The sequence below is a fragment of the Schistocerca americana genome, chromosome 1, assembly GCF_021461395.2.
Source record: "Schistocerca americana isolate TAMUIC-IGC-003095 chromosome 1, iqSchAmer2.1, whole genome shotgun sequence".
In the NCBI taxonomy this organism is placed as follows: Eukaryota; Metazoa; Arthropoda; class Insecta; order Orthoptera; family Acrididae; genus Schistocerca; species Schistocerca americana.
In genome coordinates, this window is record NC_060119.1 from 1,172,384,065 (window position 1) to 1,172,407,631 (window position 23,567).

Below are 23,567 nucleotides of genomic sequence, written 5' to 3' on the forward strand. Positions count from 1 at the left end.
TCATTTCGAGAAAACGAGTTTTCTGCCCTGAATGGTTGCTTATTACGACCAGAATACAAGTTCAGGTTGTGTTAGCGTAGCAGGTACGGCGGGATTATTCGTTCTGAAAACGAAATTAAAAGCTCCGGAAACTACAATCTGTTTACAAACTGCCTTTGAGATATTTCTCTTTTAGATATTTGAGAACTTACCCTCAGTTTCGACGACGTTCATACAGCAGTGCTATTTAATGCGTTTGAAAGTAATTGTTAAAATATTGGAATTTAATCTTTGTACACTGAGTTTTATTATTTTCTGTGATTCTGTAGTCGTTATGCACACTTGATGTGAGACATCAGCACTTTCCCTTGTTTGGTAATGTTGCTGTAATTTATCCTTTAATGGCGCTCACTTTCATGTTCTCCTTAAACGTGCTACTCTTGTAACGTTTCCACTATTTCAGCTAATGCTGCTGTCAGAACTACATGCGACCGTTTATAACCTGGCTGTAGAGCGCCCGCAAACACCAAACCAGAAGACATGTGTCTACCAGAAACCTTAATAAAAACACGGCTTTCGTATTTCAAATATTCGTGCACCTGATCTGTACTGACTGTTTTACAAAACCAGCAGTAGATCTATAAAATATGAATTATTTCCCATTTTCTGTATGGTTGTCCACAAAAAATAATTGATTTAGTTAGACAGAACAAAATGTCCGCAATAAATATGAAAACAGTATCAAAATAGCAGTTCCTTAACGGAATAGTAGATTGTACAGTACGCTAAGTACTAATAGATTTGGAGGAAGCGGTTGAACCAGTTTCAACAGAATCGATGCTTACAGACGTTCAATTACAAGGCATAGATTTAAACTACATTAGTGTATTGAAGAATATACATATCAGTTCCACCGTTTCTAGTAGACTTCGCCAGTAAAGTGAGAAATAAATAGTTGAAAGTAGGTTCCACAAGGATAATCTTCATTTCAAAACCAGCTCTCAGCAGCCCTGGAAGAAGAACGAAGGAAACGAAGAAACAATGACCTTAATGGAACACACGACAAACATTTTTAATTTGCTAATGACATCAACGTTAGTCTGTGTAGTATAGGAAACTTAAGAGAGTTCATCGAACAACATACTAGAGCAGGTTTGAATGTAGCCCGGAAAATAAATTATGCCATTCTGGAAACAAATTATAAGTAATATATCGGAGAGTAAAATGTATGAATCAGCCATAAAACCGAAGGAGAAGTTGATAAGCTTTTGTATTTAGTGCAGTTAAAGTCAACGACCACATGGTCAGCACAAGAAATAAAGAAATTGTCTGGGATGTTTTAGTTGAGCAAAGCAGTACTAAAAATTACGCTTTTTGGAGTGGAAAGATTACAATCGGAGCTTATTTCTAGTTTTACTTATCATACCTGAAATTGATGATTTTTTTTGGGGGAAATTGATGCCACGCTGAAGGCCGCTCAGGGAACGATGGAGAGAATTAGTTTCAGAAATATTAGGAAACACAGGAAAATCAATAAATGTACCTAAAGAAAATGAAGATAAATGTGTGTTAAAACTTCAATAAAATAGCTAACTTGAAGCCAGGCGAATGGATGGTAAAGTTTCTCTGTGGTGGGAAAATTCTTGGGGAAAATAGGTTCATGATTTTCAAAAATATAACAGACGCAATATGGATGAGTGTAGTGGAAGACTTACCCATAATATCGTGGAAATGTCAAGTTTAGGCACTAATATTTATTCAGAAGAATGGTTACCGATAATGGCTATAAAATGGTGTTTCAGTTATGCGAAGTATTTCAGGACATATTGGAAAAATTATGCCTAGTTAAAAGTAAATGGTAACCATCATTAACAAATATATCAGCATTTCACAATTTTAATACATGAGGATGAGCCACAAACCAAATAAATAATAATACTGACAAATAAATTTTTTTACTTTATATGATTATTAAACAGACAAAAATTTATATCCAGAATGAGATTTTCACTCTGCAGCGGAGTGTGTGCTGATATGAAACTTCCTGGCAGATTAAAACTGTGTGCCGGACAGAGACTCGAACTCGGGACCTTTGCCTTTCGCGTGAAAGTGCTCCAAAGCACTGATAGAGCACTTGCCCGCGAAAGTCAAACGTCCCGAGTTCGAGTCTTGGTTTGGCACACAGTTTTAATCTGCAAGGAAGTTTCAAAAATTTATATAATTATTATGGTGTGAAACTGGTTGCAATTTCTTTGTATTTTAGGTCTCTCAAGGGGCAACTATTTGTTGATATGTGATCTGAAGACGATTTGATAACAATAATACCGTGCAACGATTTTATGGTGTCCATTAAATAAACGTTGCATTTTAATTGAGTGGAATCACATTTGTATTTTCCATCGCAGTACACAATCATTCTTTACATGTAAGTGTATGGACACAGGGTTTATTTGTTTTGCAGCTTGTTTATTACTCATTCATACAACAGTGTCGAAGTTGATTTCTAGCAACTGTTATTAGAGCTTCAATGTCGAATAACTTAAAGTAAATAGTAATCCATGCAAATGTAATATTATTCGCCTAAACTGCGTATTTGAGATTAAATTAATGAGCTGCTTCTGTGTACTTAATTAGACTTTAAACGCAGTACAGTGCAGTGAAGCACCGTTGTAAAACCACGCAAGTAGCTGAAAGTATTTTCCACGCAATATGCAACAGCCTGAGAGCACATCTGAGAATATTTACGTCTGAGAAAATTTACAGAATGGAGGAATCCATCTCATTAGCTACGCCAGAACACTTTAATTCAAGCCATTAATGTAGGTAGAGAAGTGTTTTGAGGCGCTGTAGGTTTATATGAAATGTGCATAGTAGGGACGCTTTCTGAATTCTTCATTCCAGGCAGTTCCGAGTCGCGAAACTTTTCCGAGCTTAAAATCCAACAGCATCGCTGGCAGTTATTCAAAATTACCTCCCATTAGTGACAATACGACAATCAGCATTTTCTGTCTTATAATTACACGTTCTCGAGTGCTTTTTTTGACAGGTAAGCCAATTTTGTTCAGCCAAACTGCAAAACGCGCAATTTAACGGAAGTGTTATTTTGTTTTGATACCTAGATTTTCATTAACGCAGCTTCAGGTATTAATTAGCGAATACGGACACTGCTTATCAGCAAAGGAAAAAAACGAAAGAAACAATTTCCTGCTAATACACACAGAACGTTATCAAATGCTTAACATTTTCTTCAAAGCTTGATTTCTTCAAACTAGGCTTCAGTGGATTAGATGTGAGGATTTTAGAGGTGTAATGACGTATGAACAGTAATACGAGAGACATAGAAATTTTGCTTGTGTATCGTTTTCCTCAGTTTCCATGAATTATGTGAGCCGAAGATATTCAGAAGCAACCGTATTTTGTATACAGCCACGCTCTCAACAAGTCAGTTTTGGACAAAATAACTTGTGTTATTTAAGTTTTTCTGCAGAAAGCATTTCGCTATCATTTAAATATATGGCCGAAAGAGTCAGCCTACAGGAATTGTGAAACAAACCCTTCCGTCTAGGATCGCGTGCTACAAAGGGCACAGATTCACCACGAGATGGGGAAACTCACAGGCGTCTATTGTCTACTGAGGCCGAAGCGCTGTAGTGTGCGAGTCAGACAGACGAGAACCTACGTCTCAGGGAAACCCAGTAGAAGGCTTTTGTGGCCAAGTATAAGTTTTGTTGTTGTTGTGGTCTTCAGTCCTGAGACTGGTTTGATGCAGCTCTCCATGCTACTCTATCCTGTGCAAGCTTTTTCATCTCCCAGTACCTTCTGCAACCTACATCCTTCTGAATCTGCTTAGTGTATTCATCTCTTGGTCTCCCTCTACGATTTTTACCCTCCACGCTGACCTCCAATACTAAATTGGTGATCCTTTGATGCCTCAGAACATGTCCTACCAACCGATCCCTTCTTCTGGTCAAGTTGTGCCACAAACGTCTCTTCTCCCCAATCCTATTCAATACTTGCTCATTAGTTACGTGATCTACCCATCTAATCTTCAGCATTCTTCTGTAGCACCACATTTCGAAAGCTTCTATTCTCTTCTTGTCCAAACTATTTATCGTCCATGTTTCACTTCCATACATGGCTACACTCCATACAAATACTTTCAGAAATGACTTCCTGACACTTAAATCTATACTCGATGTTAACAAATTTCTCTTCTTCAGAAATGCTTTCCTTGCCATTGCCAGTCTACATTTTATATCCTTTCTACTTCGACCAACATCGGTTATTTTGCTCCCCAAATAGCAAAACTCCTTTACTACTTTAAGTGTCTCATTTCCTAATCTAATTCCCTCAGCATCACCTGACTTAATTAGACTACATTCCATTATCCTTGTTTTGTTTTTGTTGATGTTCATCTTACATCCTCCTTTCAAGACACTGTCCATTTCATTCAACTGCTCTTCCAAGTCCTTTGCTGTCTCTGACAGAATTACAATGTCATCGGCGAACCTCAAAGTTTTTATTTCTTCTCCATGAATTTTAATACCTACTCCGAATTTTTCTTTTGTTTTCTTTACTGCTTGCTCAATATACAGATTGAACAACATCGGGGAGAGGCTACAACCCTGTCTTACTCCCTTCCCAACCACTGCTTCCCTTTCATGTCCCTCGACTCTTATAACTGCCATCTGGTCTCTGTACAAATTGTAAATAGCTTTTCGCTCCCTGTATTTTACCCCTGCCACCTTTAGAATTTGAAAGAGAGTATTCCAGTCAACATTGTCAAAAGCTTTCTCTAAGTCTACAAATGCTAGAAACGTAGGTTTGCCTTTTCTAAATATTTCTTCAAAGATAAGTCGTAAGGTCAGTATAGCCTCACGTGTTCCAGTGTTTCTACGGAATCCAAACTGATCTTCCCCGAGGTTGGCTTCTACTTGTTTTCCCATTCGTCTGTAAAGAATTCGTGTTAGTATTTTGCAGCTGTGACTTATTAAACTGATAGTTCGGTAATTTTCACATCTGTCAACACCTGCTTTCTTTGGGATTGGAATTATTATATTCTTCTTGAAGTCTGAGGGTATTTCGCCTGTTTCATACATCTTGCTCACCAGATGGTAGAGTTTTGTCAGGACTGGCTCTCCCAAGGCCGTCAGTAGTTCCAATGGAATGTTGTCTACTCCGGGGGCCTTGTTTCGATTCAGGTCCTTCAGTGCTCTGTCAATCTCTTCACGCAGCATAAGTAGCAGTGTTAAATATGGCAGACCGAGGTCGGCCATAAAGGGAAACATTTATGAAAACTATTTAATTCTGTAGTAATGCAGGGAATCAAGCCACAGTAATTTTAATCTCCCATTCCCCATAAAACTGCATGGTGATCCCAATAAAACTTAAATATTGATCATATCTGTAATACTTTAGCAGTAAGTGTTAAAGTGAAATTAACAAGTTTTGTAACAAAATCCCGAATGCTAAAATCTGAACGCTTTAGTCGATCTTAACGATCGACACTTCATATAAGAGCGCATCATTAAAATGACAAATTTTGTAAATATCAAACCTGTAATTTCAGTTAAGCATCAGATCTTCATTTTCTCCACAGATAACACATTGAACGATGACAGCGTGACACCTTCTTCACTCATTAGATAATAGAATATTTGTTGTAAGGTTTAGTGCATATTAGTTACTTTTGTACTTTATTTATTTATCAGAAATAACATCGGTGCAAGGCTACTGGCTATGACATTCAAACTTAAGAAGGAAGTTGTTTTGGTTTTATGTAAAAGAATTTAACAGCGGATATTATTCTTACTTTAACTAGAACGTGAAAGTGGTCAAGCTTTGATTATTCAAATATGTTAAAAAGTAAAATAATGCAGAGTAAGCTGTAGCCAGTCAGATGGACGGCTTCAGTAAAGGGAACTGCTCTAGGCAGTTGGGCGAAGATGTTCGACCCGCGGGAAACCCGGTCCGAGACGGGCAGAGGGACATCTGGTCGAGACAAGAAGGGGAGAGTTCGGACGGAGACACCAAAGTGGACAGTACGGATTGAAACGTGAAAGCGGGCAGTCGGTCTTTAGGTAGCTAGGAAGTGAACCGACTTCGAAAATTTCGCGTTGTGTGGTATCTTGGGACTTAGTGTCTCAGCAGTGAGCAGTCACGCGCCTGATGTGAACTCTTAACTATTCACATAGTTAACAGGGTGGAGTGTTGGACTTTTAACTCACGATGAGATTCTGCATCATTGAACTGTGTTAAATGGATATGCCCCTGAGTGTAATAGTAATTCTAAATACGACCGCTTTCGCTATTATTTTGCTTTCTGAATAAACATTATTCTATCCAAATCGCGACTGTGTGGCGTACGTCACTTATGGGTCGTTAATTTTGTTCCCAATATTATTATCACTGTTATTATATGGTATGTCAACTTCGTATTTCGCTAATTTTCCATCAGCCAGACAATTTAAGCAAAGAGTCACATGTGTGTAATTTAGGGCTTGTAATGCGACAAGTGCGGTTCAACCCCTAGACAAGTTTGAGCCAAGACATTTCGACGAAGAGGAAACGCAGGTGAGCACGAACAACTATGGGATGTTAGTTCGCAAGGTCTATTGAAAAGGGAAACTGCAGAATAATTATTATGTAAATCAAAATAATCCTTCTGTCTATTCGTGACGGAGTGAATGACTCAGTTTTATGTGAATATGTTTATATCATATCTAAATCCAGTGTATTATTCAAAACAAGAAGTATCTCTAAGGGGATTCCGGGGTTAGAAATCGGTGACACGTTAACAACGTCAAACAGAGAGTCTGTAAACTGATATCTCATGTTGTTCTGACAGCTTTTTTGTGTAATAGGAATACTCTTGAACTACTGACGGCCTTGGGAGAGCCAGTCCTGACAAAACTCTACCATCTGGTGAGAACGATGTGTGAGACAGGCGGAATACCCTCAGACTTCAAGAAAAATATAATAATTCCAATCACAAAGAAAGGAGGTGTTGACAGCTGCAAAATACTAGCGCGAGTTCTTTACAGACGAATGGAAACACTGATAGAAGTCGACCTCGGTGAAGATCAGTTTGGATTCCGGAGAAATGTTGGAACACGTGAGGCAAAACTGACCTTACGACTTATCTTAGAAAATAGATTAAGGTTAGGCAAATCTACATTTTTAGCATTTGTAGACTTAGAGAAACCTTTTGACAATATTGACTGGAATATTCTCTTTCAAATTCTAAAGGTGGCAGGAGTAAATACAGGGAGCGAAAGGCTATTTACAATTTGTACAGAAACCAGATGGCAGTTATAAGAGTCGAGGGGTATGAAAGGGAAGCAGCGGTTGGGAAGGGATTGAGACAGGGTTGTAGCCTCTCCCCGATGTTATTCAATCTGTATACTGAGCAAGCAGGAAAGGAAACGAAAGAAAAGATCGGAGTAGGTACTAAAATTCATGGAGAAGAAATAAAAACTTTGAGATTCGCCGATGACATTGTAATTCTGTCAGAGACAGCAAAGGACTTGGAAGAGCAGTTCAACGGAATGGACCGTGTCTTGAAAGGAGGGTATAAGATGAACATCAACAAAAGCAAACCGAGGATAATGGAATGTAGTCGAATTAAGTCGGGTGATGCTGAGGGAATTAGATTAGGAAATGAGACACTTAATGAAGTAAAGGAGTTTTGTTATTTGGGGAGCAAAATAACTGATGATGGTCGAAGTAGAGAGGATATAAAATGTAGACTGGCAATGGCAAGGAAAGCGTTTCTGAAGAAGAGGAATTTGTTAACATCGACTATAGATTTAAGTGTCAGGAAGTCGTTTCTGAAAGTATTTGTATGGAGTGTAGCCATGTATGGAAGTGAAACGTGTACGATAAATAGTTTGGACAAGAAGAAAATAGAAGCTTTCGAAATGTGGTGGTACAGAAGAATGCTGAAGATGAGATGGGTAGATCACATAACTAATGATGAGGTATTGAACAGAATTGGGGAGAAGAGAAGTTTGTGGCACAACTTGACAAGAAGAAGGGACCGGTTGGTAGGACATGTTCTGAGGCATCAAGGGATCACTAATTTAGCATTGGAGGGCATCGTGGAGGGTAAAAATCGTAGAGGGAGACCAAGAGATGAATACACTAAGCAGATTCAGAAGGATGTAGGTTGCAGTAAGTACTGGGAGATGAAGAAGCTTGCACAGGGTAGAGTAGCATGGAGAGCTGCATCAAACCAGCCTCCGGAGTGAAGACGACAATAACAACAACAACAAGGAATACTCTTTGTGAGGACGGTTGCAGCAGAATGAAGGACACATATGCTTCTGGGCAAGGTATCACTGCCACACGACAGTGCCAAGCGTAGCTACTCTGGCGGCATGAAAGAGTTGGCTGTGGACAGAAGTGGGCCTCCGTTGTGTTTTGTGATGAGAGTAGGTTCTATCTGTATGCGAGTGATGGATGTACAAGTGTATGGCGTAGATCTGGTGGGCTTCCTATTTCAAATGCATTCGCTTGCTCCACAACAAGTCCCGTTCCAGTCTTTCTGATTGGATGGGAGGGGGGGGGGGGGGGGGTAGCGCATCAGGTGGAACTCGCAATCAGATCTGTTGTTGCTGTAAAGTAAAGTAACCGGTGCTTGCTGCACTGCACAGTCGACAACCCCCGTGCTACTGCCATTTCTTCGACAGGAAGGTGATGTGCTTTTTCAGCAGGACAAAATATCTTCGCTTACGGCAGCTGCGACGGTACGTGTTCTTCTTTGTGTAAGACCACTGCCATGGGTAGCAAGATCACCAGCCCCCTGCCAACTGAATATGTATGAGACATGGTGAAGTCGGAATTTATTCGTTCTCCAGGGCATGTAAGAACCACTGCCGAATCGCAAGAACTGATGCCACAAGCTTGGGACAAACTATCATAGGGTGCCTTTCGACGCCTTTACGATCGTTTGCATGTAGGAATACGAGCTTGGTTTGCCAACAGAGGACGACACACTGAGTGATGATGCTGGAACGGTACCTTCAGTACGCTCCATTTAGGCCCCTCGTGCTGGTAATATTAGATATTTTTATACTGATGGCCGGAGTTTGTGGTAGTATTAGAAGAAGCTACGCGAAATTAGTCGCTCACACAAGGGACATTTGGATCTGGAAATGCATTTATACTATATTTTATTTTGCTAATTACTGTCTCATAGTCCTCTATTTACCTTTCCATGGAAATGAATAAATAAAAGTGTGCATTGATTAACAGTTCCTTTGGTTCTTGGTAGATATTCTATAATATTTATTATTTATTACACCAACCGGTTTTTGGCCCATACACCAACATCAGGATATGAACTTTTTCATCTATGCAAATGGAGATACTCTGTACATACATTAGTTTAAAATCTTTGATCCAACAAAACTTCGTTGCTCCACATAATTACCTTTGACCTGATGACGACGTAAGAGCCGGAAACCGGTTCTTTCAAAAAATAATAAAGATTGTAGAACATTACTCCAGTTTCGTGTGTGCTTCATAAAAGAGTGAATGTTTGCGTTGTAGAAAAGATAGAACTAACCAGAGATGGCTAGAGAATGATGCTTTGTGAAAAGAAATCTGGGGGCGAGATGTCAAAGATGTTTGCAAAGTTTTGCAAAATGTATCGATGGTTTTGTGGGTATCAGGTAGACCCCCCCCCCAGTCACCACCCCCACGCTCCCAAGTGGTTCAAATTGGAAGAGGATGGCCCCGAGGCGAGCCATTTTAGGCGCTGTGTACTTGAAGGTCCAAGAGTGTTGATTCCTCCACATCCAGTGTACTGGTATTGTAAGATAAGAAAACAAGGTGAAAAGTGAGCTTTATTACCTTGAATCACCATCAAAACGTGTTAGTTAACGCCAAAAAAGATAGGGAAATGTTCTAAGACGTGTTTTCGACCATTTAGAAGTATCTGATGTAAAAGTTATGGGATGGTATGTAGACTGGCTTGAGACAATTTATCGGTATCTTTTTTCGAATATAGTATCATTTTCAGTGGTCAATAATCATTGGTGAGTGTTCTTTATTAATGTTCAGGTTTCGCAAGATATTTCAGCCATCCGGTGGGTTGGCGCTAATGCAGCTCTTCGAGATTTCTGGCGGTGGAGGCGACTGATTGGAAATCATCATGTGGTTACAAGAAGACGACAAAAAGTACTGATTATACTTCGAGGTTGTGAAGTATGTAACTATCATCTACTATGACGACTTAATAGAGCTGTCAGGGATTTGAAGAACTGCGCGATTGCCATAAGCTGTACAAATATATAGTTTTTTTCCACCAATTTCGGTCATAGTGACCCTCTTCTAGGAAGGAAAAAAGTTGTTCATTAGATGAATATGTCGGTCGACATCCCACTGGATGAATTGAAAACTATCGGAGTCTCAAAATATTTACAGAAACACATATAACAGGCAAAGATCCCGATACCAGCACGCAACTGACTTCATTGTGATTAAACAGAACGATCATTAAGGTAGTAACATGGGTATTGACTGTGTTCCCCACTAATTCTTCGTTGGTGTGGTCAAGTAACGTAACATTATTAGTACGATGGAAAATGAAGGGAAGCATTTATGTTCGAAATATAGGTAAGAACATTAATAATAAACCTGGGCATGTCAATTACAAGAGCTATTAATTTTTCTGTAACAGCATTATTTTTAAACTTCTGCAAACTTTTGTATATTTCAGTCATGAGGCTCACACTGTTAAAAATAAGAGAAATAATAAGTGCTCTTGATCGTATATTGTCCTAATGTTAGGTATGATGTGTAGTTCGCTTGCATGTGATATTCAGTGTCTTCTTCATTAGTGAAACACCTTTCACACGTTGGAACAATATGCTTCAAGCACGACATTTTCTGCATCTACTGCACATATGTTTAGTTTTCCTGTCTTTGGACCTCTGACATACCATGCGCCTGCTTTTGGATGATGTTTTCGAAAACAGAAAATTGAAATTGAAATTTGAAAAATTTGGTGAAAAATTGTAAATGAAAATTCCTTACCGCATGAAAATTACATACGTCACAACTTTTCTGAGAAGTAATTGTTAAAAACTACATACTTAAAAACTCAAATAATGTCATTTAATGTCTCCCACATTACTGAGACACCTTTCAAAAGTTGAAAAAATAAGTTCCAAGCAAAACATTTAGTGCATCTACTGCACAGATGTTCAGTTTTCGTTTCCCTGGATCTAAGACATACCATGCATCTGTTTTTTGATGGTATTTTATCAGGGACACATTTATTGGAAAACAGAAAATTAAAATATGAGTTTGAAAAATTTGGGAAAAAAATTTAAATCAAAATTTCTTACTTAACAACTTTTCTGAGGAGTAAGCGTTGAAAATTACTTATTTAACAAGTGAGTTGTAAATAACCATTTAATATTGCAATTTCAACTTACCATGTAGGTGAAATCAGAGACTTACCACTGCAGTGGGGTTTGATAAAACCCCGCAACGAAAAAGCCTGAGCGCCATCTGATTACAACGTTGAGAATCACACAGACTGCGGTGTATGAAACCCCAGAGCAGTAAATAAGGGTTAAGAACGAGTAACACCAACAGGTTCATCATGAAATATCTGTTTACGCCAAAATTACATTTAGCTTACGTTGTAGATGAACATACGAGTTTAGACGTTAAGAACCTTCTGGTGAAGAACCCCATAACGCTACTAACTGTTCTTTAGCATTACTAAAAGGAAGTATCTGTCGTTTATACCTTAACCCTGTGGCGCATAGTGTCCACAACAGTGGATAGCTGTTAATGGTCGTTTCTTTGGAATTTTCAATCAGTCCTGAGGCTGCAAATGCACACAGTTCACTGCAGTGGGCACTCCCTACTGGTGCTGTGACCTGCATGAATTTTCAGCCTCATCAGTGATTGAAAACGCCAGAGAACTGACCATTAAAAGCTGTCCACTGCAATGGAATTCATGCACCACAGGGTTATTCAAGCATTAACTTGTATTTTCAAATAGCCCACCCACTTTGTAGATTTTCTGAATCGTAGCGAATGGTGTGTTAAGAGGAGCCGGAACGATGAAAATGACAAAATTAACGTTTTTTGTTTTTTTCATTATAAAATTATTTGGAGCTTTGTGAATGAAACAAATCAAATTTCACCCTTCTAAGTGAATTCTAAGTGTGTTTTTTATCTCTGCAAAGTTGACGCACCACGTAAACGGTTGTAGCGACATGGTGAAACGAATGAACAATGCAATGAAGGAAACATTATCAAATGTGATGTGCTGAAACGTTTAGGTTTCCAACCAAGACACAACACCATTTTCACAATGCGCCTAATTGATAAAAGAAAGACTAAGATATGTATGAAGAAGAGACAAAAGCCTACAGCATGCAGCAAAATGGAAGAAAATACCAGTGAAAGGGAATCTAACACTGGAAAAGGAAGAGAATGCTGATAATCCATCATATGGGACAGTAATGTATTGAAAAACTTCGGAAGCCATTTCCCATAACTTCAAAATTTTCATCTTTGAGGAATATGTTCTCGAAAACTGCTAACAGTATGACAATGAAATTTATACAAAATATTGTTTACTTCTTTTCCTTCGGTTTTATAACAAATTGCAAAAAAAATTTGCATAAATCAAGAGATATAGAAGAAAAAGTGAAAAATTTTAGACAAAAAAATAAGCATCTGTTTGAAAAAATTGTAAAACAAAATCAAATAAATATTTCTTAACATGGCATTATAACTTCGTAGAGAAATATTCACTGAACATGTAGTCCACCTTTCAGAGCAATATGTTCAATAGTTTTAGAAACAATGTTCCTACTATTTGATAAAATTAACATGGAGGAGATGGACCGTTCAGGCTCCCCTTAAGAATTTGTCAATCATACACATTGCCTGTCGAGGTCTGCACCAGGTAAGACATCATTTGGATGGTATTTCACTACCAAGAAGCAAAACAATTACAATTATGTTGCAATTGATTCCATTATAAGTAGTTAAGAAGCCTTTTACATTCATAAAATGCCTTCCTGGTTCATTTTAGCGTAACTCGATATGTCCATTACGACAATGTACTCAAAGAAGCTAGACGATCGACACGGTTAAGGGAATAAAAGAGGAAGGAGGAATCTCACGGCATGTCACGGTTCCAGCAGCGCTGCAGCTCAAGATCCTCTTCCGCCGCTGCGAGTGGGAGGATCCCCAGGGACCGATGCATCAGCCGCCAGTCGCATCGCGTCACTTTCCGGGCCGCCGCCGATTCTAATCTCGGCACGCAAAAAACCCCGACAGGGTCCCCTGCTGGTGGCCGTGGCCGGGCACTCGACAAGAAATCAGCCGCAGGGAGCCAACAGGGAGGGTAGCACTTTTTTTCTTGCGCCAGGCGGCGAATCAGTGCGAGGGAATCAACGTGACGACTGGACCGCAAGGAGAGTGACTACGGAGCCTGAAAGGCAAAGCTGGTGATGAATGTCAGAATGCTCTCGAAGTGAGGCATTGTCCTGCGACGATGCTGCAAGCTGACATGTAATTAATTGATCTTACTGTTTCCATCGTGCATAAGTTCGTGGTGCATTTCCATAAGCTCAATAAAAACAAGAGATACACGTAACTTTAGTCATCAATAATACAGGGTTATTACAAATGATTGAAGCGATTTCACAGCTCTACAATAACTTTATTATTTGAGATATTTTCACAATACTTTGCACACACATACAAAAACTCAAAACTTTTTTTAGGCATTCAAAAATGTTCGATATGTGCCCCTTTAGTGATTCGGCAACATCAAGCCGATAATCAAGTTCCTCCCAAACTCAGCGCAGCATGTCCCGATCAATGAGTTCGAAAGCATCGTTGATGCGAGCTCGCACTTCTGGCACGTTTCTTGGCAGAGGAGGTTTAAACACTGAATCTTTCACATAACCCCACAAAAAGAAATAGCATGGGGTTAAGTCGGGAGAGCGTGGAGGCCATGACATGAATTGCTGATCATGATCTCCATCACGACCGATCCATCGTTTTTCCAATCTCCTGTTTAAGAAATGCCGAACATCATGATGGAAGTGCGGTGGAGCACCATCCTGTTGAAAGATGAAGTCGGCGCTGTCGGTCTCCAGTTGTGGCATGAGCCAATTTTCCAGCATGTCCAGATACACGTGTCCTGTAACGTTTTTTCGCAGAAGAAAAAGGGGCCGTAAACTTTAAACCGTGGGCACAAAACACGTTAACTTTTGGTGAATTGCGAATTTGCTGCACGAATGCGTGAGGATTCTCTACCGCCCAGATTCTCACATTGTGTCTGTTCACTTCACCATTAAGAACAAATGTTGCTTCATCACTGAAAACAAGTTTCGCACTGAACGCATCCTCTTCCATGAACTGTTGCAACCGCGCCGAAAATTCGAAGCGTTTGACCTTGTCATCGGGTGTCAGGGCTTGTAGCAATTGTAAACGGTAAGGCTTCTGCTTGAGCCTTTTCCGTAAGATTTTCCAAACCGTCGGCTGTGGTACGTTTAGCTCCCTGCTTGCTTTATTCGTCGACTTCCGCGGGCTACGCGTGAAGCTTGCCCGCATGCGTTCAACCGTTTCTTCGCTCACTGCAGGCCGACCCGTTCATTTCCCCTTACAGAGGCATCCAGAAGTTTTAAACTGCGCATACCATCGCCGAATGGAGTTAGCAGTTGATGGATCTTTGTTGAACTTCGTCCTGAAGTGTCGTTGCACTGTTATGACTGACTGATGTGAGTGCATTTCAAGCACGACATACGCTTTCTCGGCTCCTGTCGCCATTTTGTCTCACTGCGCTCTCGAGCGCTCTGACGGCAGAAACCTGAAGTGTGGCTTCAGCCGAACAAAACTTCATGAGTTTTTCTACGTATCTGTAGTGTGTCGTGACCATATGTCAATGAATGGAGCTGCGGTGAATTTGTGAAATCGCTTCAATCATTTGTAATAGCCCTGTATATTTTCCTTAACTATTTACAACAGTCCGACAACGCAGTAGCAACTTTCGATTACGCTACTCTTGAAATCAGTTGGTTTTCAGGCTAAAAACTCGTCGAGCCACGTTCCGAAACGGAAGTTCCTTGACGGGTGTTCAGTAGACAGGGGAAAAGGTGTTAATCAGAGAGCGCAACATTAGGTCAATAAGATGGGTGTGGAATGACTTCCCAACTCAACTCCTGTATAGTTTTTCTTGTCAGTGTATTAGAATGCGGTTGGGCGTTATCGTGGAGTAACGTTACTTCACGCAGTCTTACCAGCCGTTGTTCTTGAATTTCCTCTCCAAGACATCTTAGTTGTTGACAATAAATGTCAGCAGCGATGGTTACGCCTCGGGAACACAATTCGTAGTACACCACACCGTCGCAGTTGCACCAGATGCATAACATTATCGTTCGTGAATGAAGGTATAGTTGTTGCCTTGTTTGGACTCAACCATTCCTTTCTTTTCCTTATGTTACCATAAAAAACCGTTTGTCGTCACCAGTTACGATAGAGAATAGAATAGTCGGTGTTGTTCACGACCTAATTGATGACGAGCAAGCGGAGGTGCACTTATGACCACCCGGGGATGTTTGTGATTTTGGCTTAGAGCATGCGGTACCCATACACTCGAGTTTCAAATCTTCCCAATTACATGCAAATGTCACACAGTGGTGTAATGGTAGTAGTTTATCACGTCTGCCAGTTCTCGAGTACACTGAATCATAATGGATTAATGCCTTTAACAGAGCTTCATCAAACACTGAAGGTCTTCCTGAACGTGGAGAGTCATTGATGTCAAAATGATTCTCCTTAAAACGGGAAAACCATTCTCTTGACGTTCTCTGTCCAATGGCATTATCGCCATAAACGGCCCAGATGTCTGAGGCTTTCTCCGCTGCTGCCACCCCTCTACTTAAATCAAACGTAAGAATACTCGGAAATGTTCCGATTTCTCACTTGGCACTCTATTTCCCTAGCGTCCACAGCTCCACTCACTGTCTCCAAATGACAAAGTAACTGCTTGCTGATTGAGGAATAGTGTTTTTCCAGTGCTTTCAACTTCTTTAGTGTGGCCGGCCAACCCCATTTGGTGCTAAAGTCACTCTGACCTGCCACCATGTTAGTACACTTTACGTTAACGGCCGGCGGACCTTTGGCAATATACAGCCGCACCTCCATTTATTTCAACGAGGTATTAATATGTTACTTTATCTATGTAGTCTTTTGTGTTTTACAGAGTAGCGTGTCAGGTTTAATCGGCAATATCTTCGTAATATGTTCATTTTCGCGATTCCTTGCTAAGGGGAGGTTTACTATCTTTTGGTTCAAAAAAATCGATTTTTAATTGCATTTTTGGATCCGTAAAAGTGTTTAGAAACGATGTTACCGAATACAGAAAGAAAATATTTGTTATTCGTGATTGAACAAGAAAATGCACCTGCCTGAAATCGGCCTTTTTCACGCACCACGTTTTTTTGTCGGAGGACGAGTTATTGTACCGGTGCCTGGGAAGAAACACACAAAATTCAAATAAAAGTTTTAAAGCCTGTGTTTGGAAGTTAGCTCCCAAGCATTTGCATTCTGGTGCGAAGACTGTGGTGACTGTGACTTTCGTGGCAGTGAGCAGCTTCAACGAAGGGTATTCAGCAATTCTGAAGACCATAAGAACGATGGACGTTACCCTGGGACTCTATTCGGCGCCGTTCGCCAAGCATTCGGCCGAAAACAGCTGTCAACGGCCGTACGAGCGGCTCTGGAGCAGCGCAGGATGGCCCAGATAATGCAGAACGCCCTCTATGAGGAAGAGGAAGGACTAGTTTATGGACCAGGAACAGCAGACTGAACGTAAATGCATAATGTTGCATTTATATGCAGTCAAAACTTCAAAGGCGTTTTTCTCGAAATGACGTTTTTTTTTTTTTTTCTTATCGCGCGGTATGGTAACTTCAAATATACTGAACCGATTGGCATGATTCTTTGTTTCCGACGAAGCTAACTAAATTGTCTGGGAGTTGTACCACTTATATTCCGATCCATCAACTATAAATATAGCCAAAAAATTGATGAAAAAAATTTTGTTTCAAATGGCCGCCATTTTGTTTCATATGGTCCAAATAACTTAAGCGAAGTACAACTCCTAAAGAATCTTATATACTTATATATAACGTCAACTCAATTTTGATTTCAGACGAGATGGCTGACCTGTGACATACCGTGCTTGAAGGTCTACATCGAAATTTTGTGTCCTTCCGATGGCACTTCCGCCTTTGCTCTTTGATATTTCCGGCCGAAAAATTCCAGTTTGTAGAGTAAATGTCAATAAACCTTTTGACCAAATTTGACATTGATATCTACAACACATTACGAGAAAAAAATTCTCTAAGAACTTGTTTTTTTCGGGCCAACGATAGTAAACCTCCCCTTAAAGAGAGGAGAACAGCTGTTGTCCCTGCGTCCTGTTTTGGAAACGAAGTGCTGAAGATTATAACTCTGTCCGAAACATCTGAAACTTGACAGTTAATCCAGAATGATTGGCACACATTGATTTAATTATTACTTGCTTATATTTTCCAATTATTTCAATCTCAGTCCTCGAGATACAATATGACACTGACTACGATTAATATTCATTTCCGAGTGAATGGTGAAATTCTCACTAACGTTGCGTCTGGAGTGGTAAAGCAATATGTTTACGGCCAACCCAGTAAGAAATTGAGTATTACCTAAGGAGGTCCTGTAACACAAGGTCACAGTTGTTCAAATGCCTCCTAGTACTACGGGACTTAACATCTGACGTCATCAGCTACCTGGACTTACAACTATTTAAACCTAACTAACCTAAGGACATCACACACGTCCATGCCCGAGGCAGGATTCGAACCTGCGACAGTAGCAGCAGCGCAGTTCCGGACAGAAGCGCCACACCGACCGGCAGATCACAGTGCCCACATATAAATTTTATCCAGCTTTATTAACTATGTACGTCTAAACGAAGTGTATAAATATGTTGCGTATATTATTGTGATGTATACATGATTTAATAAATTCGTGAATCCAGAATAACCAACGAAAGAGAATCTAAAGAACTGTAGTAGACGCACAGGCCATCTTGGAGAATGTCGTTACGTAAACAAGAGGGGTCATTATTATTGTCGTACTGGCTCCTGGGGGCAGGAGCGCGTCGTGGTCGGGCAGTGTCCTCCGTCAGGTGGTAACGAGAGTCGGTTTGTAACGAGCGACCGGGTCCTACGGAAGGAGGAATTCTGCTGCGAGAGGACCCAAGACCTGGTTCACTGGAAAACACAATGTCCGGTAAGGCCAGGCATAATGCGGAGAAGTAATAGGGCACAGAGCAAGGCATCAGTGTTAACCAGTGTTTGAGAAGATCGCTGGAGGCCCAAAGTTAAGTGTGGTAAAGAGCCTGTGGCCGTACATTGTCGTAATATCATGGTCCTAGCCGCACCGACACCACCGCTATGAAGACCCGACCAGTTCATCATTTAGATTTGTAAAAGGCATGCCAGTATTACCTGCGAATCGTCCAATCAAAGATATTTTAGCAACTTACGTGTGTTAAGGTGTGTAATCCTCAGTAACAACTACCTAACAGGATCCTCTCCGCAGCCGTAATTAACGGAGTGTGTCATTATTGAACTGAAGGTAAATGATAAAAAGACTGAAGTGTATCGAATTGATTAATAGTTTAAATGAAAGTGAACAAAAAGTTTAACTTTTTCAGGAACTGCTGATTAAGTCCTCATTATTGACAAATAATTTGACAAAGCAGTACGCATATAGTTAACTATATTTCATGTTCATACAATTTTGTGTGATAAGTAATTTACGTAAAGAAAGCTAGGTTCTTTAGACTTGCTAATTAATTGCTGGTTATTGACAAATAATTTGACAAAGAAGTATATTTAACAATACTTCACGTCTAGACAATTTTGTATGAGAAGGAATTTACATAACAATAAGTCAAAGTAGTGATCGCCGTAATCATTTTAAGAATCAGTTATTATTGCAGGACAGTGAGTTTAAATACTGAAATTATTCTTTTCGAAAAGTTTATCTTTTGTAAAACAGTCTAACAGCAGTTAGCATCACAGTGAGATAAGCAGTTCAGTTGTTACACAAGTGGTAGTGTAAATAACTAGTAATTAATTTCCCGAAGTAGTTGCAAGTTTGCTTTTGTCCATAACAGAAGTTTTTCTTGGTTGATCATTGTGTTTTGATAATGACCGCGAGTCAGGCCTTTGCGGCTGTCCACGCGTGCCAACATGCTACAACAGTAATACGATTTAATTTCAGTGTCAAGAGTTTTAATTGATTTTGCTCATACTAAGTGAGCTGGCTACCGTTTATTTACAGTAATTTCCAAACTGAGTCAGAATTAATTCATAATTTCGGACCAAAATATCACTAGCTAGTTTACGCATTATATTGTACATTTTTTATCTCTTAAATTAAAAGGAAGGTCAACTTTGGTCGTAATATTGATGTTTTGTTAATAGCAAAATCGATTTTCGATCACATTGTGATCATCTTCGGTGCTGTACACATTAAACTTAGACACTGGTATCAAGTTATCGATAACCAAAACTGAGAAGCGATCACAATAACTGAAGCCCTTTTTTATCTCTGCTGCCGAGAATTCTTCTGGGTTCTATGGCCGTGGTTCATGGAACTTTTCGATACCTGACGTTTCGTCCAAAGCGACGTTGGACGTCTCCGGAGGTGCTCCTGGTTGTGCTGAGTCTTGCCAACTCACGAGTCGGACGTCGAATAACGGCCTAAATACCGTGGAATGTGGGCGTCGTCTCGATTTCACGTGATACCAGACCGATTTTCAGACCAACTAAGAAAACAGGCGAAGCACTTCGTTCCGTTAAGGATGAACGTCCCCCTCTGTCTGCAAGTGGTGCATACAAGATTCCGTGTACATGTGGTAGTGTCTACATTGGAACTACAAAGAGAAGTCTGAATACAAGGTTGAAGGAACATAAAAGTCTTTGTCGTCTAGGAAAAATATACAAGTCAGCCGTGGCGGAACATGCTCTTCAGTCGGGTGATCATGTATCGAAATTTTTGGAAACTGAAGTTTTATGTACTATGGCGAACTATTATCCACGGCTATATAGAGAAGCTATCGAAATATGTAAACATGGGGATAATTTTAACAGAACGAAGCTATGAAACTCAGCGATACATGGACAGTGGCGCTACAAAATCGATGTGAAATTTTTTATCTTTGACGTACTATGATCGATCCTTGACAAGGATTATCACGTGAAATCCAGACCACGCACACTTTCCACGGTATTTAGGCCGTTCTTCGAGGTTCGACTCGTCAGTCGGTAAGACTCAGCACAAGCAGGAGCACCTCCGAAGATATCCAATGTAGCTTTGGACGAAAAGTCAGGGATAGAAAATTTCCTTGGATCACTGCCATACAACCCGGAAGAAATCTCGGCAGCTGAAACATCCGGTCGTGAAAGCCTTCACTGCATGTTTTTTTTTTATCTCTGCCGATCATTATTGCACGAAGTAATCTGCACAATAACGATCGTATTATGACAGCACCTGAGTTCTTCCTGGTAATACTGTCACTTCGGATTCGATGTTTTATTCGAAATTAATATCAAACCATTAGCAACATGGTAATTGTTTAATTAGTCTACCACCCGGAGAAGAAACATGGTGGTGTTATAGACCTATCTCCCTAAGTTACTGCCAATTTTTCACCATTGCCACTATTTCAAAAGTTATTAACCGAAGCAAAGCGTACTGAAATAATGGTTCGTATTATGTGGACCTGGTTTCAGCGGAATATTCACATGTGATATGCGTCACATTGTGATTTTTTTTTACAGGGTGAGATCTGCGAGAAGCAGCTGGTGTATTTTGCAAGCTCGCTCGTTACTGCGCACCCCTGCATGGCTAATGTTGTGAGTCACGAGGGAGGCGCGGAAAAGCGTCATGAAAAATTTCGCACTACCCGCAGTAGGGCGTTGTTTTCATTCATCAGTTTTACTGCGTGTTGTGGTTTCTGATTACAGTACAGGGGATCATGAATGCTATGTAGATTTTCATTGGAGACTTTATAGCCCGCATGACTGGCACAGATCGGACTTGTTGCAGGTTCCAACAAAATACAAATGTTTGGAGTTGTTTTCACCCACATAGTGGTGTACAGATTTTTAAGTATATGCTTAAGTTTCCCCTTCTAATAAATTCTTATAATTACTATACTGTGGAATTTATAAGCTAATCCTCGGTTTTTCAATAAACCCAACTTCCGTTAATTAAACAGTTATTTTTCAAATATTTCGTTGTTTATGACACAATACCTCCTCAACTAAGTGTCGTAAAACGATATGAATTTACCGATACATTCAGCGCAATAGTTGGATGTTGTTTTAGTTGAGGTCTTCAGTCCTGAGACTGGTTTGGTGCAGATCTCCATACTACTATATCCTATGGAAGATTCTTCATCTCCCAGTACTTACTGCAACATACATCCTTCTGAATCTGCTTAGTGTATTCATCTCTTGGTCTCCCTCTAAGATTTTTACCCTCCACGCTGCCCCCCAGTGCTAAATTTGTGATCCCTTGATGCCTCAGAACATGTCCTACCAACCGGTCCATACTTCTTGTCAAGTTGTGCCACCAACTCGTCTTCTCCCCAATACTATTCAATACCCCCTCATTAGTTATGTGATCTACCCATCTAATCTTCAGCATTCTTCTGTAGCACCACATTTCGAAATCTTCTATTTTCTTCTTGTCCTAACTATTTATCGTCCATGTTTCACTTACATACACGGCTACACTCCATACAAATACTTTCAGAAACGACTTCCTGACACTTAAATCTATACTCGATATTAATAAATTTCTCTTCTTCAGAAACGCTTTCCTTGCCATTGCCAGTCTACATTTTATAACCTTACTTCGACCATCATCAGTTATTTTTCTCCCCAAAATAAAGAAACTCCTTTACTACTTTAAGTGTCTCATTTCCTAATCTGATTCCCTCAGCATCACCCGACTTAATTCGACTATATTCCATTATCCTCGTTTTGCTTTTGTTGATGTTCATCTTATATCCTCCTGTCAAGACACTGTCCATCCCGTTCAACTGCCCTTACAATCCCTTTTCTGTCTCAGACAGAATTACAATGTCATCGGCGAACCTCAAAGATTTTATTTCTTCTCCATGGATATTAATGCCTACTCCGAATTTTTCTTTTGTTTCCTTTACTGCTTGCTCAATATTCGGATTGAATAACATCGGGGAGAGGCTATAACCCTTCCCAAACACTGCTTCCCTTTCATAACCCTCGACGCTTATAGCTGCCATCTGGTTTCTGTACAAATAGTATTTTACCCCTGACACCTTCAGAATGTGAAAGACAGTATTCCAGTCAACATTGTCAAAAGCTTTCCCTAGAAATGCTACATAAGTAAATTTGCCTTTCCTTAATCTTTCTTCTAAGATACCTCGTAAGGTCAATATTGCTTCACGAGTTACAACATTTTTACGGAATCCAAACTCATCTTCCCCAGGGTCGTCTTCTACCAGTTGTTCCATTCGTCTGTAAAGAACTCGTGTTAATATTTTGCAGCTGTGATTTATGAAACTGATAGTTCGGTAATTTTCACATCTGTCAACACCTGCTTTCTTTGGAATTGGAATTATTATATTCTTCTTGAAGTCTGAGGGTATTTCACCTGTCTCATACATTTTTCTCACCAGCTGGTAAAGTTTTGTCGTGACTGGCTCTCCCAAGGCCGTCAACAGTTCTAATAGAATGTTGTCTATTCCCGGGGCCTTGTTTTGACTCAGGTCTTTCAGGGCTCTGTTAAACTCTTCACGCAGTATCGCATCTTCAATTTCATCTTCATCTACATCCTCTTCCATTTTCATAATATTGTCCTCAAGTACATCGCCCTTGTATAGACCCTCTGTAATTTGGATAGCCTCTGCAAAATGTGTTACGAATAGATTTAGCGGTAAGCAGGCAATAATTCAATATATCATGGCTGGAGCTTAGGTTTCATTGCCTGATCGACGAAAATATAGTAGAGGATAAACTTTATTGATTTCATAATTTTGGATGGAAGTCAGCAAACAAAAGTTTCAAAGAGGTTTGAAATTAAGTGTGATGTAAGTGGGATGTCGGTAACTGTTCTCATTCTCAAATATTAGACGAATACATTGGGTAATGTCCGTGCCGTGAGTTATACTGTCTCAGGACATGTACACAGTTTCTATCTTCAATGCACGAATTATTGTGTTTAAACATCAACATTAGATTAAATCATTTCGTTCATATCTCATGCAACATAATTTCAATTCCTTTGCGTCTTTGCGCTAAAATACCGTCCAGACGATTTATTAATCGGCGCAGACATCTATTGGTAACACATAAGTTTGGTACATTCTGAAACTTTGGAAAAATAGATAGAACGCTAAAACCATACGTTTCTACATGTTCATAGGGTTTTTCAAGAGAAGTGACTTCTATACATTTTTTTCAGTGTTGCAGATCGTGTCAGACAGTAAAATGAAG